Raw genomic sequence first — 23,836 nt, 5'->3', positions numbered from 1 at the left:
AGCGCTGGTGAGAAGGAGATGGAGTTACATGGAGGCAACTGGGTTATAGGCAATCTTACATCAGTTTATGAAAATATTCCATTAATCTTCATAGCACAATCTTAATTGCAAAATCTTTCATCAGCCTTGTTATTTGTGCACCTGTCACTGGAGACACTTGGAGTTGTTTTGTCGTCATTTCTCACACTAATTAGAGGGGCTTGGGGTGGTTTGAGGAGTGGGATGGGGAGGGGGGGGCTGTTTTTTAAATTGTCCTCAAGCATGGCTCAGCTTTCTGGTAACGCTGCCAATTAAGGTCCTGCCCTGTGCAGGGCTTTTAAGCCTGCTAGGCACGTTGCACAGGACTAGAGGGGTTGTTTTAATTAAATACCCCCAGACTAGTACGGAAATATTTAGAGCAATTTAACAATCTGCTGCAGAGCTGTTAAGCCTCCAATATATCTGCTTAATGTTCATTTGGGTATTTGATAATATCCCTACCTTATCTAATCCTGTTTAAATTTAAAGAGATGCATCTAAACTGGTGAAGTAGCAAGCGCTTATTAACAGCCACTGGTTATTAAAACATATTTGAGATGTCATCACCAGTGAGCAGTCCCAGCAGCAGGCAGGGGACTTGGAGCCTGCAGATATATTTCTTTCTTAACTGGGGCTGCCCAAGGACAAGACCCAGTGGTTTCCCCACAAGCTCTGCTGTCATTACACCAGTAGTTCCCAGCCTGCTTCCCCTGCCTGTGGAAGGGAAGGTGGTAGCCTTCCAGTGTAATTAGTCAGAGCTACTGGCTGCTTATTTTCAAGTCTATTTTCCAGGTCTGCAGTTACTCAGGCTGGGGCATATTTAAAGAACTGGATATTTTGTTTTCTCAATTTAATTAATCTTGTGTTTTCTTCTGCTTAGCCAGTTCTTCATAACTCAGTGGTCCACAGAAAATCGTTTGCTTGAGGACAGCCTACAAGGCCAGAAAGACTATTTTGCAAGGTTTCAGCCCAACTATGCTTACATAATCCGTATGTTTGTAGTCTGGCTGCCCTGTATTTGGTAGTCTCCTTACCTCAGTTGGATGCATCCATGCTTTCCCATCTCTCCTCTTTTGCCTTCAAATCAGGCAGCTCCAGCACACTTCAGAGTGGTGCCACTCAAAACTCTGATTAGGGCAGGTCCCAAAATGCTGCTATCACAGACAAGAAGAGGTTGTTACAGAACACACAACTCTCCACTTGAACAACTTATACAAAAGGAGAGTCAAGCCAACAATTTAAGCTCCTGTGCAAAATGGCCTCCAGGCAAAACAAACAATTTTCAGGACATGAACAGCAAGTCACTCTTAAATCCCATGAAAATGAACAGCCCAGACTGTTTCACAAGCACTAACCCACCCAATTTTAAAGTACCTTCAACTGCTGAGGCTGGAAATAACAGCTGTTTAAAGAGAGGGAAAAACTCCGCCAGACAATTTTAAACAAGAAAACACATCTGGGAGAAATCTGCCTGCCCAACAAGACAGGTGTTCTGAAGAGCTAAGGCCATGATGCCTTGAAGGTTTAATGTCAGCATCTTCAGATGAGAGGGGTTCCCCATATGTCTTGTTCAAGCAAGAGTATCTCAGCTTCTTACCTTAAAGGCTGATTTTCATCATAAGTCTGGTGCTCTGCTTTTGGCCACCGTGTTTTGAGACAGAAATGGACCATTTGGAGAGAGTGAGCCCAGAGGTGACACATCTGTCACACACATTGCAGAGGAGCACAGCCATCCTAGTTGGTCCTCACTGATCTGAGAACAGCTTTCAAACAGCCCCCTAGAAACATGAAGGAAAATGTTTCCTCAGCCATAGCCACCACAGAACATAAACAGGCTAAAAATTGAGGCAAGGAAGAAAAGTAAACCAAAAACCGAACACACTTTATATGCTTGTTACATTATTCTTGTTAGAAGTCCTGGAAGAGGTTGAGCAACCTGTATCCCCAAGGGTCCTTAAAAACAGATTAGTACAGCAGTGACAGAGGTAGAGATGATCTTACCTTGGGGCAGGGAGAGAGATTCACACAACCTTGGCAAGGTCCTTCAGATGCTTGTGAAGCACCAGTGACACTGAGCTCTAGCCCATCCCCTCTTTGCCCCACTGCAAGGGTCTGGTTATGGCACCAGTCAGAGGAGTCTGTACATCAAAAACAAGCTAAAACCAGGTACAGAGAGTCCACAACCACACTCCAGCAGAAGCAGCGTTCTGGCCTGCCAGGCTTGTTGGTCTCACGTGAACAAAGTGAACCCATATCATATCCCCAGAACCCCAAAACCCCAGCCTTCTTCCACAGTCTCCACTCCAGACTGGGATAACAGATGACCAGAGGGGACCAAACAGAGCAGATATTTTTACTGGCTTTTCCTTTGTTCCTCATCTCTCAGACACTGGTGTCATTTAGGATTTTTTGTGGAGGAGACACATCAGCACAGTGACGGATCCTGTCTGGTCCCATCAGCACCACGGCGGCATGTCCCCAGAGTAACACGAGAGAATTGCCATTCCTGCAGGGAAGGATGCTCAGCAGGAGGTGTCAGCCCGGGAAACAGAACAATTGTTTCTCTCCCATCAGTTCAGTGGCACTTGGAAACTTTCAGGATGGGGGGGAAGGCCAAGTCTGAACCCAGAGATGTGCCAAGGACTTGCTCTGAAGGCCATGGAGCAGACTTCACACCCAGGCATTGTCACCGTCTCATTCCTGCCAAGGGAAAATGAGTAAGTGTACTTCAAGTGGCTGTTTCCTACAGGATGTGCCCTGCGGGGTAAGGAATGGAACTTCTGAGCCCTCCTCCCACTAGGTGACACTTCTCACTACACTCCCTCATCACCTGTGTGTGCAGAGCTGCTGTCACAAATCATGGGGTTACTTAGACTCAAAAAAAAAAAAACCAAAAACATGCTTACAATGCTATTTCCTTAATTCTCAATAAAGGATCCTATTTGCTTCCTCCTCCATAAGTCACCTCTGGCTGAGCAGTGTGGGAGCAGGATGGAAGGGATGGCGTCAGTTAACACTCCAGTGCTTTCTAGCCAACACAGCCTTGGCTGTAGCAGAAGATGTTCACATCCTTTATTCCATTAGAGGACTTCTGATTCTCCATGGCCATGTGGAGAAAAGCCTGGTGGAGTCTGGCCGTGCTGTTCTGCTGGCCAGGCAAACAGGGATCCGAGATGCAGAAAGGCTGAGCTATGCACCAGACACATGAACAAGCTGAAGAGCACCAGCTCTCCAGACACCCAGCCAACAGATCATCCATGTTCCCCATCTTGAAGATCTTAGCTGGGGCTGTAGGTATAATTTTATACAGCACATGGGGAAAACTGCCTGTGAAAAATCATCTTCTGCAATTGTCTTAGTGGGAAAGGAGCAGGGTTCTGGGCTCTCTCCCAGTGCAACAAAGCAGGAAGCACCAGTTTTGAGTACACTTGTATTACGATGCCACATTCAGTCTCATCTCTGCAGCTTAGATCTACCCAGGCCTTGTCTTTTGCCAGCAGGAGATGCCACGACACGGCTCTTCAGATGGTGGAATGCGCTTGGAGGAGCTGCTCGCGAACAGCAGGCTCAGAGGGATGAACCAGCAGAGGCAGGCACAGAGCAAGTGATAATTTCCGTGCTGTGCAATTACAACTGGGAAGAAGTAAACCTCTGGTGCACAAACCTGCCAACAGTTTACTGCCAACAAGGAAACAAAACAGACAGTTGACACTGGAACAGCTACTGATACCCTGTAATCATCTTAAAAATAGACTCTTTGCAAACATGCTTGTTAGTAGTGAGAACATATGCTCTTTTTAAGGGGGGGGCGGGGAGAGAAACCTCTCAGTATCGCCAAAGCAACATTTGCATTTAGCCAGAGCACGTGTTTGGTGAAGCTGAGGCTGGAAGCTTCCCAGAACCTGGTCCAGTGCTGCTGGGTGACCAAGGCACAGTGAGATCCTGTGTTGCTACAGCACATTTTGCAGCATCAAGAATTCTTAGTCCTCTGAGCCCAGCAGCCAGTGCTACACGGCTATTGCAGACAGCCACCTTATTCCATCTTACTGCACATATCTGCTCCCCAGGCTCCTGGTGCACAGCTTTTACTCATGGTGGGTCCTCCCCATGGGTCCTTTTAACCACAGACCCCAGGACCCCAGCTGCTTTACCCCTGACCAAGGTGGACAGAGGAACACCAGAGCCAAGGGCTCTGGAGTCTTGTTCCACCCTGGAGCATTGTCCATCATGCAGAGCTGAATGACAGCACAACCCTGACCCAGGGAAAGTGCCACAAGTAAGGTGTTCCCATAAAAGATAGCACAGCTCAGGACTAATCCAGAATCCATCAAAATAGGGACTGGAACCACAATCTGGTCTATTGTAAGTTGGTTTAGTTTCTTGATTCCAGTTTGATTTTGTTGAATCTCTTAGAGCATCCACCCAGATAGACAGGCCTGGTTTTCTTCCTAACACATTCAGCACAAAATTCCCTCACCCACAAGTTTCTGTCCCCTCTGTGCTCAGCACGTCAGCAGTATACGAGAGAGAGGGACACGTTCCCTCATAAGTGGATTTCATTTTGGTATGAGCCATTTAGAGATTATATCCACTTCAATTTGGGCAGGGATCCAAGGTTAACCTCCCTGCTCTTGTTAACAGAGTTTTTCTCGCAAAAGCCCATCAGCTCAGTTTTACATCTTATTTGGGACAATCAGTGCAATGTTACACTGGGCACCAGGATGAGGGGAGAGGAAAGGCAGATCTTGGGGAGCTCTGTGACTGCTAGAGCTGAGAGCAGTTTCCCAGGATTCCTGGACACACATCCCTGGTCTCCTCTGTCTGCCACTCATGACTACAGACATTGTAGACTGTTATTGTACAGCCCTAAGGTCACCTTGGAGAGTTTTTGGTGTCTCCACGTGGGCAGGAAGGAAAATCTTTGCCAAAAAGGTACAACACACAGCATGAGGGTGCCACCCTCCTTCCAGGATCACAGCAGCACACAAAGACACTTGATTGTTTAAAATTCACATTTATGCAAAACATGGTTTCTCAGTTCCTGGAAGTCACATCCATTTCTAGGGGGATGCTACTCTTTCAGGGTCAGGTCAGCCAATGTACACTTTCCTGCCTTGCAATCCCCTTGGGAAGACTGCAGGCTGTGCCTGCACACAACAGTGTGCCCAAGCAGCAACTGCAAAGTCAATCCTGAGGACCACCCTAACACAAAAACTATTTCAAAAACTTCAGCATTTCAGGCACAGCAGGCACAAGAGTTCATCTGAAAGTTATGGACTATGGAAAGCTGGTCTTCAACAGTCTGGCTTCTCCAGCCACTTTGCAATATTCCAAAAAGGAGAATGGGAGCACGGTCTGGGTAAAAAGGAGCAGTCTTGGCTGCAAGAGCTGCCAGTCTGGAGAGGATCTGGTAGCACACCAGCAGCCATCTTGCCATGGGGAGACTCTTTCCTGCATAACCGCAGCACCTGAGCAGGAAGGAAGCTCCTTCACCCACGGCAAGGGTCCTAACAGCTTCCACTGAGATGCTCTCAGATCAGCTCCCAACAGTCAATACCTCCAGCATGAATTATTAATCCATGTGTCATTCAGCCTTGGAAGCTGATACATCCACACCACACAGGAAGAAAGCTTTTAGCAACACGCCTGTGTTAGCAAGCCTGGGGTGAGCTTGCCAGGCACTTCCTCACACCTCCCTGACGAGCTGCTGGGAGCCAGCAGGAGGGACCCATGGTGGTGTTCCCACTGCCATCTCCAGCACGGAGCTGTGCTGGCCCCGCCACTCCCAGATCCAGCTCCATGCACGGCTGTGTGAGCTCAGCACGTGTCACGCGAGCCACTCACTTGGAAAATTATTCTGCCAGAGCATCACCGAGGACACCTTGCCAGTAAAATATCAGACAACATCAGGCGGTGTTTACTTGCTACAGTGCAGATACTACACATTTATTATTTACACTTTGCAGCATATTTTTGGAGTTATGTTAATAAGACTGAGGGTTATCAAGTGATCTGTTTGCAGTCTGTCAAAAGCTGCCATGATTCCCACGGAATTTCAGGACAGGGATTTACCTTTTCACATTGGCCTAATCCACAACGCAAGATGGGAGATGTTGGGATTTGCAGAACCTCAAACTGAGTTTGTGTCCCTTGCCTTCTCTGCTTCCTGCACAAAGGTTTTCCAATGGGAACCAGTCTCGGGGGAAAACAAGGCTTCTGAAATGATGTAACAACAAAGTGTAGATCTTCTCCCTCAGTCCCAAGCATTTGAAGAGATGGTTGGGTGGATTTTTATAGACTGTTCCAATGGTACTGAAAACAAGACAGAAGTGGGAAAGAAAGGCCAAGCTGAACATGTCCTAATCCCTGGTCATGCTTGGAGATGGATCAATCAAAATTGGTGCAGTGGGTACCAGGTTTAACTGAGGAGATCCTGTTTACTACTCATTTGTGGTGATCAAAAAGAAGATGCAAATATTTCCCAGGTAGGACCTCTAGCTTTGCTCTTCTCCTGAGTACAGGAGTTGTTCATGTGATGCTGCCAGCTGCATCAAGGTGGGCCAGAGCCATCCTGGCATCATGGCTGCCCATCTCTCCCTGAGCTATAGGTCAGCTCTCCCACACAGCACCCCAACAGAAGGATGCAGCACATCCAGCCTGGAAAAACTTGGGAAAGACCAGCTGGGGACTCCCTACACACAGGGAGCACAGATGGGTCTGGAGAGTGTGTCACGGCTGCCCCACCTGCAGATGTCACCTCCTGTCCTAGCCAGTATTTTCTCCCATCTTTTCTGCTGTCTTTTGCCAGAGGTGGGGAAAACAATGAGCATTACCAACTCAGACATGGCATAAGCTCATTATCTCCCTTCCTAAGAGTTTCTTAACAGTAAATTTAGCAGTATCTTCCACAGAACCTGAACGTATTTTAAATGTCTTCTTTTGAACTGCTTCTTGAAATGAAATTTTACACTAGAGCAAGAGGAAACAACTTCAGAGGAGCCCACTGGAAGGCATAGACTCTGGTAACACAAACCACCCACTATTTTCCTTTTCCAAACCTGGATGCGATGAACCATTGAGCCAAAGAGCAGTGGTTATCGTGAGGAGCTTAATAGATTGTTCAAGGGCTTAGTATAATAGCCAGACTCCAGGTGGCAAGGCATGTATCACACCTGCAGCAGCAGCTCTCTGATGTAGAAAGATCAGAATCACAGAATATCCTGAGTTGGAAGGGACCCAACGAGGATCATCAAGTCCAACTCTTAGCCCTGCCAGGACAGCCCCAAGAATCCCACCCTGTGCCTGAGAGCATTGTCCAAATGCTTCTTGAGTTCTGGCAGCCTTGGAGCTGTGACCCTGGGGATCCTGCTCCAGTGCCCAGTCACCCTCTAGGTGAAAAACCTTTTTCTAATGTCCAACCTAAACCAAGTCATTCTCACACTTTTGATTACCAGAAGTGCCTTCATAGTTCTGGCTGAGAGATCAAAGCGTCCAGACACACATCCACACAAAGCCACCAGGTATTTTAGCAGCCGCGATCTGCTGCAACTCCCATTTCCACCATGGGAAATACTTAAGATTTGGTTTCTGAAAAGCCCTTTTTTCATCACTTCTTGAGCTGAGCTGGTTCTAGAATTCAGCCCAGCTCTGCAGTTCAGCAGCAGAGATCTGAATTCTTGGCCTAGTAATGAGTGCCAAGGCAGTTGTTTTCATCTTATTCAGTCAACAGGAACACGGAAATCAATTTTTCCCAATCTCAGTTATGGCTAGAAATCCATTCCTTTTAGGCCAGCTACAGGATTAATCTACTGAATGGTTTGCAGGCGTTTTGCTGACATACTAACATCTGAAGAATACATTATGCTTCCCCCCTCCTAGTATAGCATTAGTGCCTTTTTTTTTTTTCCTGTAAACATCTTTGTTCGGGAATCCATGAGACAGGATGTGCAAATGCATGTCTGCCTTGCAAACAAGCCTCGTGTCTGCAAAGTTTCTGCACTTAAATTGTCGGAGCTTGGTGACTTCAGGAAAAGAGCAAAGGCGCCTTGTGCTGCACAAGATGTACCAGCAACACAAAGCATGAGCTGACCTGCCTCTTCACAGCCAATGCTGAACAAAGGAGCAGCAAATATAAATGAAATAAATTATATATATTCCAATTTCAGTGGAAGCCTTGACTTAAAGACCTGCCAGTCTAATAATTAGTCTCTTCTATTGGCTCCACAGCATCAGGACATGCGTGTAAAAAGCCATCTCGCAGCTACCACTGCAGCAGTCTCATGCAATTCTGTCACCCCAAAAAGGGGGTACTTGGCCACAGTTTGTTCTCTTCTCACAGAAAAAGGAGAATCTCATCTCTTCTGGTCCTTACTTGGGGCTCCAGAAAGTTTCTTGTCCTGTTCTCAGCAGGATTGCAAGAGACTCTGCAAACTTTCTGTAAGGGTGTGTTACAATTAGTGACATTGCTGAATTTTAATTTTTCCACCTGTTTTACAGACATGGAAATAGAAGCAAGCTTCCTTATTTCATCATCTTCCTAAAAGCACTGTACTTTCAACACTAGAACTTTTCCAATTCCCAAAGAGTTGTTTCCCACCCAAACCTGGGATACACCACTCTCTGTTCCAATATCTGTACTTGCCCATAAAGATCTAAATTTCCACTTTTCCAATATCACAGCTTTTCCACACCCAGACTCCAAATATCAGGATTGTTTGTAGAACTTTCCACATGTGATGTATTTCAGGCCAAAGGCTAAGATTTGTTTTAAAATGTTCTTCAGAAAATTTGATCTGGGCAGCAATATCATAATGGTTTTGGAAGAACAGAGAAGGATAAAGCAATTATATCCCACACAGCAGGACAGCAGAAAGTGAGTGCATCCATCTCACCACAGCTGTCCTTTCTTCCTGCAGCAACCTGAGTGCAACAGAGTGTACAGGTCTATTTCCCACTGCTGGGGATGGCAGTACAGGTATTTCTGAGTCAGAAAATACTCCCTGTGCTATAATGTGTTCATCCGGCCAGAAGGGACATATCTAGTTGTGAAGATATTATAGCCCTGCTTGCTTAGCCACAAAAAGACCCAATGCTCCAGGGCCACAGGGAGGGAGCAGAGCTGCTCCAGATCTGTCCCCATACCTGGACACCCCAGTGATGAAGGCAGCAGTGGAAACATCAGCATGTTTACAGGACAGCACTTAAAATGCCACAGATACAACCCAGAAAATATAGCAGAACAACAGCACCAACCACTCAATAGCCATTCCTCTTAGCAACTGATCCATGCTTCAAAATATTCAAAAATTCAAAATATTCTGTGTACACAGACTTAATGCCTAAATAGTACTACATTCACCTGGAGCATCACATTGTCCACTAAGATCTACTCTAAAGAGCTCTCAAGCTGCCCATGAAATACGGTGGCCTTCTTCCCCCAGCTGATCTTTCCCCTCTGTTTCTGTATAAGTCACCTGCTGGGCTAGGGCTAAAACAATACATTGAAGCTAGGAGCAAGTCTCCAAAAACAGATTTATCTCAACAGAGATAAATCTCTGCACTTGCAGCAGTGCATTTACTCAGGTGCCCTCTGCATGGTCTCCAGCTGCCACCAGCAAGACGTGGTCAACAGGTGAGTCCCTCCAAACAGCATGAAATAGGTTGGTTCTGACTATTTCCTGCAAGATTTTTTTGCCTATACCAGGATGTGGTCACCAGTCACAAGCAGGAAGGCCCCTACACCATTCTGGGAAGCAATTCCTGTTGTAGGGAGAGCATTGTGCAACACACCCATGCTGTGTGCTGCCTGGAGGGGAGCAGGTGCTGAAGGACTCCTTTTTGTTACCACACAGCACCACTAGAGAGCTTCCATCAGGTTCTCTCATCTTGCCAGGACATCCAAGACAGATCCATAGTAACTGAATAATCAATTAATCCTCCTGTAGAGCCCCATTTACATAATGAAAATGCAGCCTCCCAATATACCACTATTTTTCAGTTGTCTAGACCAATATATCTGTCCTGTAGTTGGAGGGGGGAGGCCTAACACAGCTTCCATTATGGGTGGCAGAGTTCCAGCTGACATCATGTGGTGGCAATAAAACTTCTATTGATTTCATGTAAGCATTTAACCCTAGCAGAGCACATATTCCTTCCATAGCCCACAGCGGACTCTGGGTCCAGCAACCCAGACTGAATTACAGTTGCACCTCACATGGAGCCTGGGGAATCTCTCCTCTTTCTCTCCAGCTCCCCAGGAAGCCATGGAGAGGCAGAGAGCAGACAGGCTTCACTGCACATCCTGAAAAGTGGCAACAAGTTTGGATTTCTCAGTTCGGTACCTGAAGCTTATCTCAGACCACAGAGGAAGGTCTCACCCTACAGCTCTCAATGAGAAATGAATCAGCTGTAATTCTAGATCCAGCTCATTTATCAAACGAGGACCTGGGGTTGAGGTCTGTCCTCAAAAATCTGCTCCCAGACTGAAGACTGGGACCAGTGGTGCTGAATAATCCCCTTTCCCCACTTCACACATTGCTGGCAAAGCTCAAGTAGCCAGTGGAGGCTTTAGAGCTGAATTAAAGCCCTTACACTTCCTTCAGCTTTCACCAGCAAATAGGATATGAAGAGCAAACAACCAGTATCTCACAACAGGGCCCACTTGCTGGTCCTGGCTCCTAGTCAAACAGGACTGGCTGCAGAGGGGCCAAGAGCAGAGAAGGCTGAGGTTCAGCTGCAGCCCCTGGTCCTGCCACAGACTTCTGCAGGTCAACAGGCAAAGCATTTTGCACTTAACTCCAAATCTACAAAGTTAGTGCAAGGCTCTTCATTAATCTCAGACCAGGTGGAAAGAGAACAAAATGTCTGGCCAGCACTGCCAACAGCACTGCTGGGCCACTGCAGATAAAGAGACAAAGCTGTGTCAGACCTTCTCCTGGGCAACACAGTCCTGCCCATGAGAAGTCCTGCATGAGAAGCCTTGAACCAGCATGCAAGGCTCCCATCACATCAGAAACAGCACTGTGTTCCTGCATTTCCATAGGAGCATGGTTTAAGGGAACATGTTCTGCCCTCCTCTGCTTGCTACAGGTTGTCTCTCCAGCCTTCGGAAGTCCAGGCAAACTCATGCATCTGGCCTGAGGGTTCACATTGTTCTTTATGAATGACACAGCCACCTAACACAGCCTCAGGGACTTCTGGCCATTCCCATGACCAGGCGCACACACAAATCAGCTGCACCAGCACCAGGATCTCTGGTTCTCCTGACCATCCGAACAGAGCCCACGTGGTGCTTCCATGAAACAAACTGAACACATCTCTGCTCTGGCCCAAGTCCCTGCTCTGGCCTGTTTCTTCTCTTTGTCCTTTGAGAAGCCCTGCCCCACTTGACTTTCACCATCCCTCCTGCTCTTCAAAATGTGAATTCCAATTTTTGCTGTAAAAGGTCCCTCCAGTTGCTCTCTGAGCTCCCAGGGGGGAATCAAAGTGCAGACTTAATTAGATTTCCAGGGCTAACTCTATGTATCCTCAGCACAGAGGAGACCACTAGGAACCATATCACTAGGAACAGCACTAAGAGAAAAGCAGGAATTCCCTGCTTCCAGGGCATCCCAAAGCTTCAACTATGAAGAGAGCCCTGGGCTACTGTGATCTTATTCTACTCACACAGGAGCACTAAGGCCTGGAGTTTTCCATTTGTCAGGGGCACAGCACTGCCCAAGGATGACGGTAAGCAAGTCAGTTAGCCTTGGCAGCCCTGTGTGTCCCAGGCACAAGATTTGGCACAGACTCCAAAGCCTGGGATGCCAATATCTTCCTAGACAGCAGCGATGCTTCGCTGTACTTCTGTCAAGGCTTTCCCTGCTTTGCCCCTCATGCCCTACATCCCTGGGGACCTTGATAAGCACAAAGGCAGCCCCTCCTTCACACGTCTCAGAGCAGCTGCCTCACACAACAACTTTCTCCACAGGTCTGGAGCTCTGGAGAACAGCCTACATCTGGTGTGACACCATGTTCGGAGTCATCTCCGCTCCAAAAGGACAGCCTGAGCCAAGCTTATGTTATCAGTACCAAGAGCATGTTCCCCACTTCCTAAACATTGCATCAGAGCACGCGGTGTCAGGAGAGTTTGGGAATGCGCCGAGGCTGCCTCTGCATATGTGTGTTAGAGGACACGCACGCATCCCGTCTGGAAGCTCCAAGGAAGGCCATCTGCCTTTCATCACCAACTGGTGACGCTCGGAGATTCTCCCTCCCTGTCACTGTGGCTACTGCACGCTGAGCTGTACCCTGCTCCACAGCGTGCTCCAGAGCCACCTTCTGGCCGAACGGATAACAGTCCTGGAGAACAGCAAGAATGGAAAATAAATAAAAAAACCCTTAACGAACCCGAACACCACCCTCCAAATCTCGGCCCTTTGATTTACAGCCGCCTTGCCCTCCATATCAAGTTTCAGCATCACTCCAAACAGAGGCACTGCCCTGCTCCCGGTTCCTAACCATGGTCCCAAATCCAGTACAGGGCTGGGATTGTACTCTTGGAGACAGTTTTACCTGCAGTGCCACCTGCTTTGCCACCCTGGTTCCAGTGCTGGCATGCTTGGTGTTCCTGTGTTCACCCCAGCTTCCACCGAGGTGTTCCCCAGTCACCAACAGGCAGATGGACACAGGGAACGTGGCAGACACAAGCAAAGTAAAATACTAAGACAGAAGCAGAACTCCTGCAATCAGGCACAGAAAGGTTGGCACCCTCCTTACCCCATCACTTCCCCCCTTTGTGTCCCACTTGCAATTGGCTCATGGGCAGCAGAAACCCACCCTGCTCTCCCCAGCTTAAAATATTCTGTTTCGGCCTCTTCTGCATCTGTCTACACCAGGGTTCTTCCTGCTCTACTGAAGGTCCATGCCATTCCTTTACCAAGCTCAAGTCACACTGGGACAGCCAGGAACTGCTAGAAGGACAGAGAGGACCACACACCTGGTCCTTGGTCCAGCAACACAGAACAGAAAACTTTTTTCCTAGTCCATAGCACAGCCAGACCCTGCTATTTGATTAGGCTTGTTTTCCAGCAAGGCTGTACAAAACATCCAGGCAACTGAGCTGCCTCGGGGAGAGCAAGATGCAGTTCATGTGGCCAAGTGTCCTCCCCCAGCACTGCCAAAGGCAGGTAAAAGTGCTCCCCCCAGGACCTTTCACTCTGTTGACAGAAAATGCCCTTCATAGTTGATGCAGCTTTGCACAACGAAGGGTGCATTACCCAGCTCTGTAGACAGAGGCCAATTAAAGCACAGATTCAAACTCTAAGCCAAGGTTGCGCTGTCAAAGACAGCTAATAAAACATCAGATTGAACCTTATAAAAAGATTTTCCCTCTGTAAAGATGTTAACATCAGTTAAAGGAGGGGTTACAGCAATTTACAGTGATCTCTAACCTGGGTTTCTTTCCTCTCAACCTTCTTGCTTGTTAGCACAATACAGAATATCCCAAACATGAGATGGAACTGAGGTGGCAACCAGACTCAAGAGGTCTGGTGAGAGGAGACCAGAACAGCTACAACCCCACAGGAGGGAAACCCAGAGGCAGCCAGCAGTGCACCCACCAGGTACCCTTCAAACAGGTAAAAAAGCACCAGGAGAGAGCAGCGCAGTCAAGAATGACACTGCAGTTCTTAGGATGTAAAATCCCTTCCCATGTTGCAGCATGTTGACCTGACAACATGCCATCAGAATTTTAAATTATGTATCTGAGCACTCTTCTCCCTGTCAGTGAGCATTTGAACCTGAAGGAGAGCCGGCAGCAGCAAGGAGCAGACAGGAGAGGTAATTACCCGCAGCCTCCTCCAAGAGCTGACATTAAGCAGGCCCCGTGCTGGAGATCCTGGCCTCATTATAGGCTCTCCTGGAGGCTACAGCTGCTCCTCTCCACGGTCAGACGTGAGGGGAGGAGAGAGGAATGCTCCCACAGGCTCCCCCAGGGTCTTTAATGGCCACACGGTCCATCAGCCATAGCACAACCACAGCCACGCCAGTGTTTGAAGCCAGAGCCCTGGTGCTGCACTCAAGCTTCAGCAGCTGAGCAAAAACCAGACATGAAGCTGACTTGTTCATCACTGTGGCATTTCTAATTAGGGAAGGGGCTTTTTCCTGAGTCAATGTGTGCTTTAGAGCTAACATAAGTGATGGAGCAAACTCCCACTCCTTCCCTCTTTCTCATTGATGGCAGCAAGACAAACACTGTGGGATTCCACAGTATCAATTTCTGCAGCAGTGGAAAAGACATTTTGCTCCAAGAGAGCTGCCACTCCAGAAAATCCAGGGTCTCCATGCTTCTCAAACATTGCCTACACGGAGCAGGGCCTCCCTGTGGCCCACAGATCCCCATCCCATGGCAAGGAAGGCGATTTGCAACAGCACAGTCCAGCAAAGGATAAGACAACTTCACTGGGGTCTCTTCCATGTGCTTCTCTAATGGCTTCTCCTGCCAGTGACCCTTGCTGACCTGACAGTCTCAGGGGACAAGAAAGTAATTCTAGCTCCGTTCTCCCGAGCTGCTGCTGCCCATCTTCCCAGCCATGTGTGCACAGGGAGTTTGGGGAACCCCCATGATGAATTGCTGTCCAAGGGGCACTGAGCCTCTCCATTTGATGGAGAGACTGCTGGCTTGACATGAACTACAGACCCAGACAGCAAAAGGTGACCTCTTCCAGACCCCTCAGCCCCTTCTTAGGAAAGGCTTGGCCCAGGAAAGCAAATATCCAGAACAGAAAGGGAGGGGAGAGAAATACATCAATGACCACGTGCTGCATGGGTGTGAAAAAAGCCCTGTGCCCATCTACTTCAGGGGAAGGGACAAGAAGCATGTGAAGCCCCTTGAACACCAAAACAGAGGTACAGTGGTGATGGAGAACTTGCAATACCTGATTTCCTTCAGTGCTACCTGCCCTCCTGGCTGGTGGCCCAGGCTGAGCCACAATGGAGTGACTGGTGGGGGACACAGCACACCTCTCTCAGTGAAGTGATGCTGCACAGCTGTGACAGGTCTAGTGCTTCCCATGAAGCCAGGAATTACTATCTTTACCTCTAAAAGGTCCACTATTAACCAGCAGCTTCCTTTGGGAAAATACAGGCCTTACAAAACCAAAACCTGAAGCATCACTTGTTGTCTCCCTAGCACAACAAGCAAACCTGGGTTCACAATGCTGACACTGCCTGTCCTTGGATCCTGGGAGTCCAGGGCAGAGGAAAGATGTGTCAGGCTGTTCCCTCCCCACTCCCAAGGAAAAAGACAGGAGGGAAATGTGTATGAATCAAAAGGGTAATGTTAGCATATTATAGGCAGCAAGTTTAATGACACCTAATCATAATGCTACAGAATTTTGGAAGGCACATAAACCCTTGGGCTTCCAATGACCTTTGAAAGACAGAGAAGAACAGAAATAAGTCCCCCCTGCAGCTGCCTGCTCTACAATTTCCTCCACCTTCTACTAAACCACACAGGGCTGGAGCCATCGCAAACACCAGACTGAATCAAATGGATCTTGGTGCAACTCCCACCATGCCTTCACACCTAAACAATTAACAGGGCAAATAATTTCCTTCCTGACAGGCCTTTACTCAGTTGAGAGCCATTTTCTGCCTCCTCTCCTCTTCCCAATTCTTCACCTCAGCCTTTTTTCCAGTACAAGCCAAATTCTTTTGGCAGCTTGGGACCTGAGCTCCAGGTACAGTGTTGTGCACAGTAACAGATTTCCCACCAAGCTCAAGGGCGTAGGCTCAGACTCCAGATGCCTCCAACAAAGCTTCATATTTCTCTCCACCACATGTCCCACGAGGATCTGTTAACACAGGCAGCTCCTGTGCCATCCTGGTTGGGGCTGTGCTTGAGGAGCCTTAAAATGGAGCATAAACTCCCACCTCGCCCTAAAGGGATCGGTGGGAAATTTCACACAGGATTAGTTTTAATGCTTTAAATATTCTGTGAGGTTTGTGTTCAATTTCTCATCATAAAGTTTTAATGGGAACTCCTTGAAATTGCCAGCTCTTCTGATGCCTCTTCAGACAGAAACTGTCTGTCTCTGCAAAACTTGGTGAGGTGCATCCTGGTTATATTTATCTGGGGTGCTGTCTAACAGTTTTTAGTTTAAAAAAGAAAGCACATCAGATATGCAAGGTTTAGCAACATTTTTAACAAGGATGTGTCAACATTCGTCCCACACTTGCAAGCCTGATAGCCTAAATCCTTGGTGGAGGATTGATAAAGGTGATTTTATTGTTGTCTCCTGCAATGGGAGACAGGGAGTTGAGGACATCCAGGCTCAGCTCTGCACTGCCACAGGCTAAAACCCACTCCCCTACAGATCACTCAGCTCTCTGCCATAAAACTCTTGGAAACACCAGGGAACGAAAAACTTTGTCGAAAAAGCTCACTGGTATGCTCCCTAATAAGCTCCCAAAAGTGAATCCATGTCTTCTCCCCTGACACCAAGGTGTTGCCAGCATGAGCAGAGCTGTGAGAGGAGGATTTCTAAGCAGTGGGCAGCTTTTCTTAGCACATTCTTATTGTTCAGGGCTGGATCTGCACACAAAATTTAGTCCTAAACAATCAGGGTCTTCAGATAAAAGCAGAGGCAAGGAAAAGAATTTTAAGATTTGGAAAAAGGAAAAAAAAAAAAAAAGGAAATGGAAAATGGAGGAGGGGGAATAACTAGAAACTTAATTTGGTCAGGGAGAAAAGGTAACAGTGGTTTTCCAACCTATCAACTCACTGTAAGTGTCAAGTGTGCAGATCATGCAAAAAAAAATTTACTTATCAAATGAATTTTGTAAAATAGAAACAGAAGCAATGATTCCTGCTCTGAGAGGAGATTTCTGAGCCCTTGCACATTATTCTCTGGATTTGACCCTACTTCTCACATGCTATAGGACAGTACATCTGCTCTACCCACTCAGCCTGCACAGAATCCCTCTTCCAGCAAGCAGCCTCTGCCCCCAGGGAACAGCCACAGCTCCCAGCAGAGACCACTGAGCTACAGAGATGAAAGAGTCACAGAATCACAGCATGGCCTGGCTAGGAAGGGACCTCAGAGATAATCTAATTACCTAGAGGGACAGGGACACCTTCCACTAGACCAGGTTGCTCAGAGCAACCCATCAGAGCAACCCATCCATCTAGCATGGTCTTAAACACTTCCAGGGATGAGGCAAGCACAGTCTCCATGGTTCTTCCTTGGGCAGGAGCATCACAAGGGCATAGCTGGACTGCAGCATCACTCCTCATCTTGCTCCCACCAGCACAGCAGCAGCCTCAGCTAGGGAGGGGGATTTTCTGGTCTCTATCTACCCACTGACCCTGCTCAGTGTCGATTCCCCCCAAATTAAGTAGTCTTTAGCTGCCTGGGCAGCAGATTGGGGTGCACTTCATCCTTCATCCTTGGACAACCCCCAGTCCAGGCAGTGGGGGCTGCCTTCCCAGAGCAGAGCTGCATTTCTCCTGCTCCTTCCCTCTTTTGATCACAAACACTTCATGCAAATCCAATCTCTCTTTGGCTGGCTCCTGCTGTGCTGCAGAGGGTTGGGGAAGGGGAGGAGAGGGGAAGAGGTGGAAAGGAGGGGGAAAGAGGATGGAGCCTTGCTCGCTATCAGCTGCTCAGAAGAGCAGAGCACAGACAAGATTGATGATGCTCTCTGGATATAAGATCTCCTCCTCGTGAAAAGCTGCTTATGAGGCCTGATAGACTTGTCATCTCTTAATAAACATCGCTGATATGTCGGTGAGGAGAAAGCAGGAGTGAGGGGAGGACACACAGAAAGGCTGCTGACAATTTACTTAGAACACTGCTCCCCTCTCACCTTGGCCTCCACTCACCTTGGCCTCCACGTGCAATTCCCTCTTCCCAGAGGGAACATTCCCAGTTCAGCCTCACCAGTACCTGCCATCCCACCAGAGCCCAGGAACAGGCTGGACCCAGCACCTGGGCATTTCCAGTGAAACAATCCCTTTCCCTATGAGCCCTTGGTACACACATGGTCCTAAACCACGAAGCCATAAGGATTTTCAAACAACTTCCACAGTAGTTACAGGAGCAGATCCCAGTGGGACAGAGTGCAAGGGAGGCATTTCATCAGCACCTTGCAGAGTTCAAAGCTGTTTCACTGCTGTTGTGCTCCTTCTCTGAACTGCTCTCCAAATGTAAGTGGTCCAGCTCTTGCTCACATGGCTGTAAATCAGAGGGACTTGCCTGCACTCAGGAAACACACCCCTTGCTTTTATTTAACCTCTGTCAAGCAGCAAGGAAAATTTTAATGCCTCGAGTAGGCATCTGTCCTACCCTGTTCCAACAATAACAGTCACAGGTAGCAAGTGCGGTGTTATCACCAGGAGCTTGTTGGAATACAAAAAACCCACATAAGGCATGCAGGTTTTGTGTGACTACAGCCACATTTCCCCTGCATATCTGTCTCAGTTCGTATTTAATCAAGCTATGCATGGTTAAAAATCCTCCAGAGCATTAGCAGGTGCTTAGTGGTGCTGTGTTAAGTGCAGAGCTACGGAATAACGTGCTGTAAGCACCGCTAACGTGAGTGTTCATGGCTCCCTGTGGGGCTGAGAATGGCTGCAAACCAGCTTATCCGCCCCAGGCTTGCAGATGCCCAGAGAGGTTCCTACAGAGACCCCATCAGAAGCAGCCTGGCTGGAAGGCAGGTCCTGAGCATGTCACAGCTCTTCCCTTGCCAGGCTCAGACCTGTCCACAGCTACAGGGACGGTTCAGCAAAGCAGGAGGACATTGGGCTCCTCTGCATGTTTGGTCCAGCACAGCTCCCAAGGAGGAGCGGCAGCTCCCTTCCTGCAGCCAGGCAGGCTCCTGCTGGGAATGCCTTTGGTCCCTCCAAGGTTTCTACTACTCACTCTCCTCCCTAAAGCCTGCCCCAGCACACTGATGCTTCACAGTATGCTTCATCCCACACTATTTCTCTGTAAAACAGCACCATGCAGTGATTTTCCCTGTCTTACACAAATTCCTTTGTCACTTTATTATTATGGAATAGTTTGGATTGGAAGGGACCTGCAAAGGCCACCTAATCCATCCTCCCTTCCATGAACAGGGACGTCCTCAACTTGCTCAGAGCCCTGTCCAGCCGGACCTCGAACTCTTCCAGGGATGGGGCAGCCACCACCTTTCTGGACAGCCTGTGCCAGTGTTTTATCACCCTCATTGTAAAAAAAATTCTTCTCAAACAACTTCTGAGACAAACTCATTGAGCTACAAGGACTCGCTATATCTGCAGCACCAATACTAATATCGTTAGCAAGTTAAGTCCTTTCAGGGCTTGGATTAATTTTTGTTCAAAACTCAGTATATTTCTCACCATAGAATCTGTGTTTGCAGAAACCCAAAACCAGTTGCATTTCTTCCCAAAAACTTAATTTAGGACAAGATTTCCAAGGGCTGAATTCATCATCTGTAAACACCCACGCTAAATGAGCACAGGAATGACTACCGGGCAAAAGAAACAAATATATTTCTCCCTGTTTTGCACATGATCTTTCCACCACATCTCCCAGGAGAGAGATGTCAGGCCTCCCTCCTCCCCAGAATTAGAGACCCACAAGGAATGAATTTCTCAAGGCTGGAGCCCACAGCTCAGATTAGACCAGGACAGTCTCAATTTGATTAAAAAGGAAAACAACCCCCTCTCCAAAAGGTCAAAGTGCAGCCCTGGCATTTCCTGCCCTCAGCAGCCCATAACAAACCATTGTCTCCAGCGTCACCTTCTCAATCAAAAGGGCACTTCAGCACTTAAAACCCTCCTCCTCTGCCGCCCAAAGAAAAGCAGAGGGATTTTTTGCAACATCCAGTTCCCAGGTCAGCATTCAGACATTGGAGTGGGATCACTCCAGGGACCTGGAGTGTCCCTGCCTGCCTGCAGGAACATCAGGTCATGCTCAGCTCACCTGACTGCAGGTTCCCCACCTTACAAAACAATTCTTGGACAGCCAACACACCATACCCACCTATAAATACACATTGTGACTCTCTAGATCATATTTTAATTTTAAAAAAAGCTTATTTTGCAGCTACTGCATGTACGCAGACATCTCTTACTTGCCTGGCACCTCAGCCCAGATCCATGAAATGGTAGTTCCACAGCACTTTCAATTAGATAAAATTTCAGGTGCCTAATGCAACATTCCTAAATCCTCCTTATTTCATTGTCTTAAATTATTTCAGGAGCTTTTTTTACCCAGCTTCAGTGGCTGGTGGCAGGTGAACACATGAGAATCATAATAATTGTGATAAAGGATAATTATAAGTTTCTAAACTCTGTGGCTATGAAGTCCTGGAAACCAGCAACAAATGGAAAGTCTCCAGCTGAATTTTCCTTAAATTTTACTCCTCCACATATCCCCCAGTGGCCCCTCTCCTCAACTTAGGACACGGAGCTCAGCTGGAGTTTCAGATTCATTTACAGATGCTTGCTTCATTGGGATTTTTCACTGCACTGGAAAAGTGATTTTTAATTCAAAATCCCTGCAAAATCACATACATTTTGTAGTCTTTCCTGCTATTTCCTCTCCAAAAAAATAACACTGAAAATAGAGGGTAAGAGGTTTTCACAAACACAGAAGGAAAAAAAGGTTTGCTGAGGCTATAGACAATAAAGAGCCGATTAACTACCTCATCCAAGAAACTGAATTGCTGGCCATTAAAAAAAGATAGCACCAATCTAAACTCTGCCACCATGATTAGAAACTTAAGGTATACTATATACATTTTCTGCTCAGCACTTAACCTAATGGTTATAATGAGGATATCTAAGTGACTGAGGATATTGTTTGGTCAGAGGGTCACCACAGAGCCAGACTGATACAGCATAACTAAAAAATACAAGGGTATTTTCACATCACACTGTACAAGTTGTCTTCAAATACAAATAGAGGCACAGAAGGAAAAAAATTGCTACACCATTTAGAAATTCTTCACATTCATATACATTTAAATAAACAACAAAAATACAGTGAGGAAAAACAGGATTCATGAGTGATTAAGAGATTGAGGGTAGTATAAAACTTGGTATTTGGGAAGACTACTTAAAAAAAAGTATACCTGAATATAAGCTAGAAAAAGAACCCACAAAGGGGAGGAGGAATTATTCACACTCAAGGGAGGGAGGAAGGGAGGGAAGGGAGGGAAGGGAGGGAAGGGAGGGAAGGGAGGGAAGGGAAGGAAGGGAAGGAAGGGAAGGAAGGGAAGGAAGGGAAGGAAGGGAAGGAAGGGAAGGAAGGGAAGGAAGGAAGAGTCTTGGAGGTCTACAGACAGCTGGGGGGATGTATTTCTCCAGCACAACCCTACTTGAACAGCAAAACTCTCAGAAATACAGGATTGGAGCCCTTTGAAAGCTGCCTCCAGCTCACAGCAGCAAAGACTAAAACCCCAGCAGTTCCCATCCATAACTCTCCCCGTTTGGCAGGGGCATCACAGCACTGCAAACACAGAGACAAACGGAAGGTGTCAGTTTAGTAATTTCCCAGCTCTGCAGTGAGCAGCATGGAAAATATGTGAACCTCTATTTCATCCTCCACATCATATCCATACTCAGATCTCCAGCAAGAGAGAATTCAAGCATTTCTTCCCTGTGAGGGTGGTGAGGCAGTGGCACTGGGTACCCAGAGAAGCTGTGGGTGCCCCATCCCCAGGAGTGTCCAAGGCCAGGTTGGACAGGGCTTGGAGCAGCCTGGGATAGTGGAAGGTGTCCCTGCCCATGGCAGGGGGGTGGAACAAGATAATATTTAAGTTCCCTTCCAGCCCAAACCATTTTATGATTCTATGAACTAAGCTGTTCTAGTTTTTGAAAGACAGGGATAGGAATGTAATGCAAGGAGCATTTTAGAATAATGTTAAAATACCAAGTGGAGGGTGGAACAAAGCTAATGAACTCAAAAGAAGACATCTGAACAAGTAGTTCATTACCCAGATTCCAGCATGCTCAAAAATCATAGATCATTTGCTTTCACCTAAATGTCTATTATCTCTGGTTTGTTTGGGTTGCTTTTTACATAGAAAGGCATTATCCCTTCTAAGATCTCCTGACAAAGATTTAATGCTGCCATTTGTTGTGGTTTAACTCAGCCCCACACAGCCTCTCACTCACTCCCACTTGGTAGGTTGGGGGAGAGGACTGAAAGGATAAAAGTGAGAAAACTTGTGGATTGAGATAAAGACAGTTTAATAGGGAAAGCAAACCACACGTGAGAAACGAGGAGTCCATTCACCATTCCCCATAGGCAGGCAGGTGTTCAGCCATCCCCAGGAAAACAGGGCTTCATCACATGTGTTTTTGGGAAGACAAACACCATCACTCTGCTGAATGCCCCTCCTTCTTCTTCCCCAGCTTTATATCATCAAATATATGGTATGAAACATCCTTTGGGTCACTTGGGGTCAGCTGTCCCAGCTGTGTCCCCTCCCAGCTCCTTGTGCACCCCAGGACTCCTCACTGGTGGGGCAGTCCAAGGAGCAGCAAAGGCCTTGGATCTGTGTAAGCTCTGTTCAGCAGAAACAAAAACATCACATCATCATCAACACATCCAAAACACAACCCCATACTAGCCACTGTGAAGAAAACAGCCATCCATCCCAGCCAAAACTAGAATGCCATTTTGTATCCTTTCATAGATAAGGAAATACCTCCTTCATCTTCTTAGCAAAAATCTCTCCCCCCTCCCCTGCTGACACAGTGTAATTCTCCAAATCTGCAGTTTCAAGTGAAAGTGAATCTGATTTTGACTCAGGCTCCAGATGGGTCTAGCTGTAAAGATATTGTCATGTGAAAGATTAGGCACTAGCTTAGACAAAGAGGTGTTCAGCTGCAAGCTTAATAGCCTCTGAAACAGCAACTGCCACCAAAGAGCTTCCAGGTACTGATATTGCTATCCATAATAACCACAGGATTGCAACAGATGATGGAAAGGCTGGAAACGCCCTGTGGGATTCAGTGCACTGCACAGAAAGCTGCTAACCCCAGATAGAGCTCTGAGTTCTTGCAGGTTGCCTTTGTCCACATAGTGACAGTCAGAGTGGAGTTTGCTCTGGGGTGTCAGAGGGGTGGGATGCTGTGCAGGGACCGCGGTGCAGGTGACCTGCAGCTCCTCAGGGCTGGGGACCTGGGGCACAGGTACCTGCTGTGCTTTCACCTGGCAAACACAAGGCATAGAAAATGCGGGAGCAGAGTTAATCCCCCCCATCCAACCCACTGACCACCCAGTGCTCTCCTTATGACTCTCACCCTTGCACAAGCTCAGCGCTTACATGGCCAAAGCAAAATTAGGGGGTATTAGTGAAGGAGAGATGGAAAATCAGCAGTTGTGGCACTGGGCCTGGAATGGAATTGTCACCTCCTGCCCAGAAACCCCAGAACAGGTCCCAGTTTAAGGGCTGGGTACAATCCCACTGTACACATTGAATTAGCCTCCTGGCCCCTGCAGCTCAGAGTCATCACACAGGACATTCTTCCTGGAAACCCTGCATCCCAAGTTTGGGGAGGCCAGTTACACCCAAGTCATTGCCCTGAGATCCTAACTCTGCATCCAGCTCAGCCAAAATGAGCTTGGTCTGGTGGTGCAACAGAGAAGCCACAATGCCCATATGCCCTGGACATGATGACCACAAATTTGAAAGCGAGTCCTTCCTCCCACTCAATGGAGACACAAACCTAAACTCTTTGAAGCAGTGGTGAATAGACTCAGTGGGTGCACCTGGACAGGTTCTGCTGGACATGAAGTTTGTCAGATGGGGGCCAGAAGTGCCGAATGAAGCCCAT

The 23,836-nt window shown here is 47.5% G+C and overlaps 1 long non-coding RNA gene across 2 annotated transcripts in view; it reads right to left on the bottom strand.

The window, feature by feature from the left end:
- Positions 1-23,836, bottom strand: part of LOC138113888 (uncharacterized) — a 43,624-nt gene that overhangs the window by 7,403 nt on the left and 12,385 nt on the right. The window contains exons 2-3 of one of the 2 annotated variants that reach the window (XR_011152377.1): positions 1,616-1,796; positions 1,053-1,172 (exon numbers count right to left, since the gene is read on the bottom strand). This is a non-coding gene — a long non-coding RNA (uncharacterized lncRNA). Of the gene's footprint in view, positions 1-1,052; positions 1,173-1,615; positions 1,797-22,236; positions 22,563-23,836 lie in introns of those variants that run through there. The other variant, XR_011152376.1, reaches the window with a different exon arrangement.

The sequence above is a fragment of the Aphelocoma coerulescens genome, chromosome 8 (assembly GCF_041296385.1).
Source record: "Aphelocoma coerulescens isolate FSJ_1873_10779 chromosome 8, UR_Acoe_1.0, whole genome shotgun sequence".
Classification (NCBI taxonomy): Eukaryota; Metazoa; Chordata; class Aves; order Passeriformes; family Corvidae; genus Aphelocoma; species Aphelocoma coerulescens.
The sequence above is the reverse complement of the archived record's forward strand: the minus strand, read 5'-3'. Positions and strand labels throughout refer to the sequence as shown.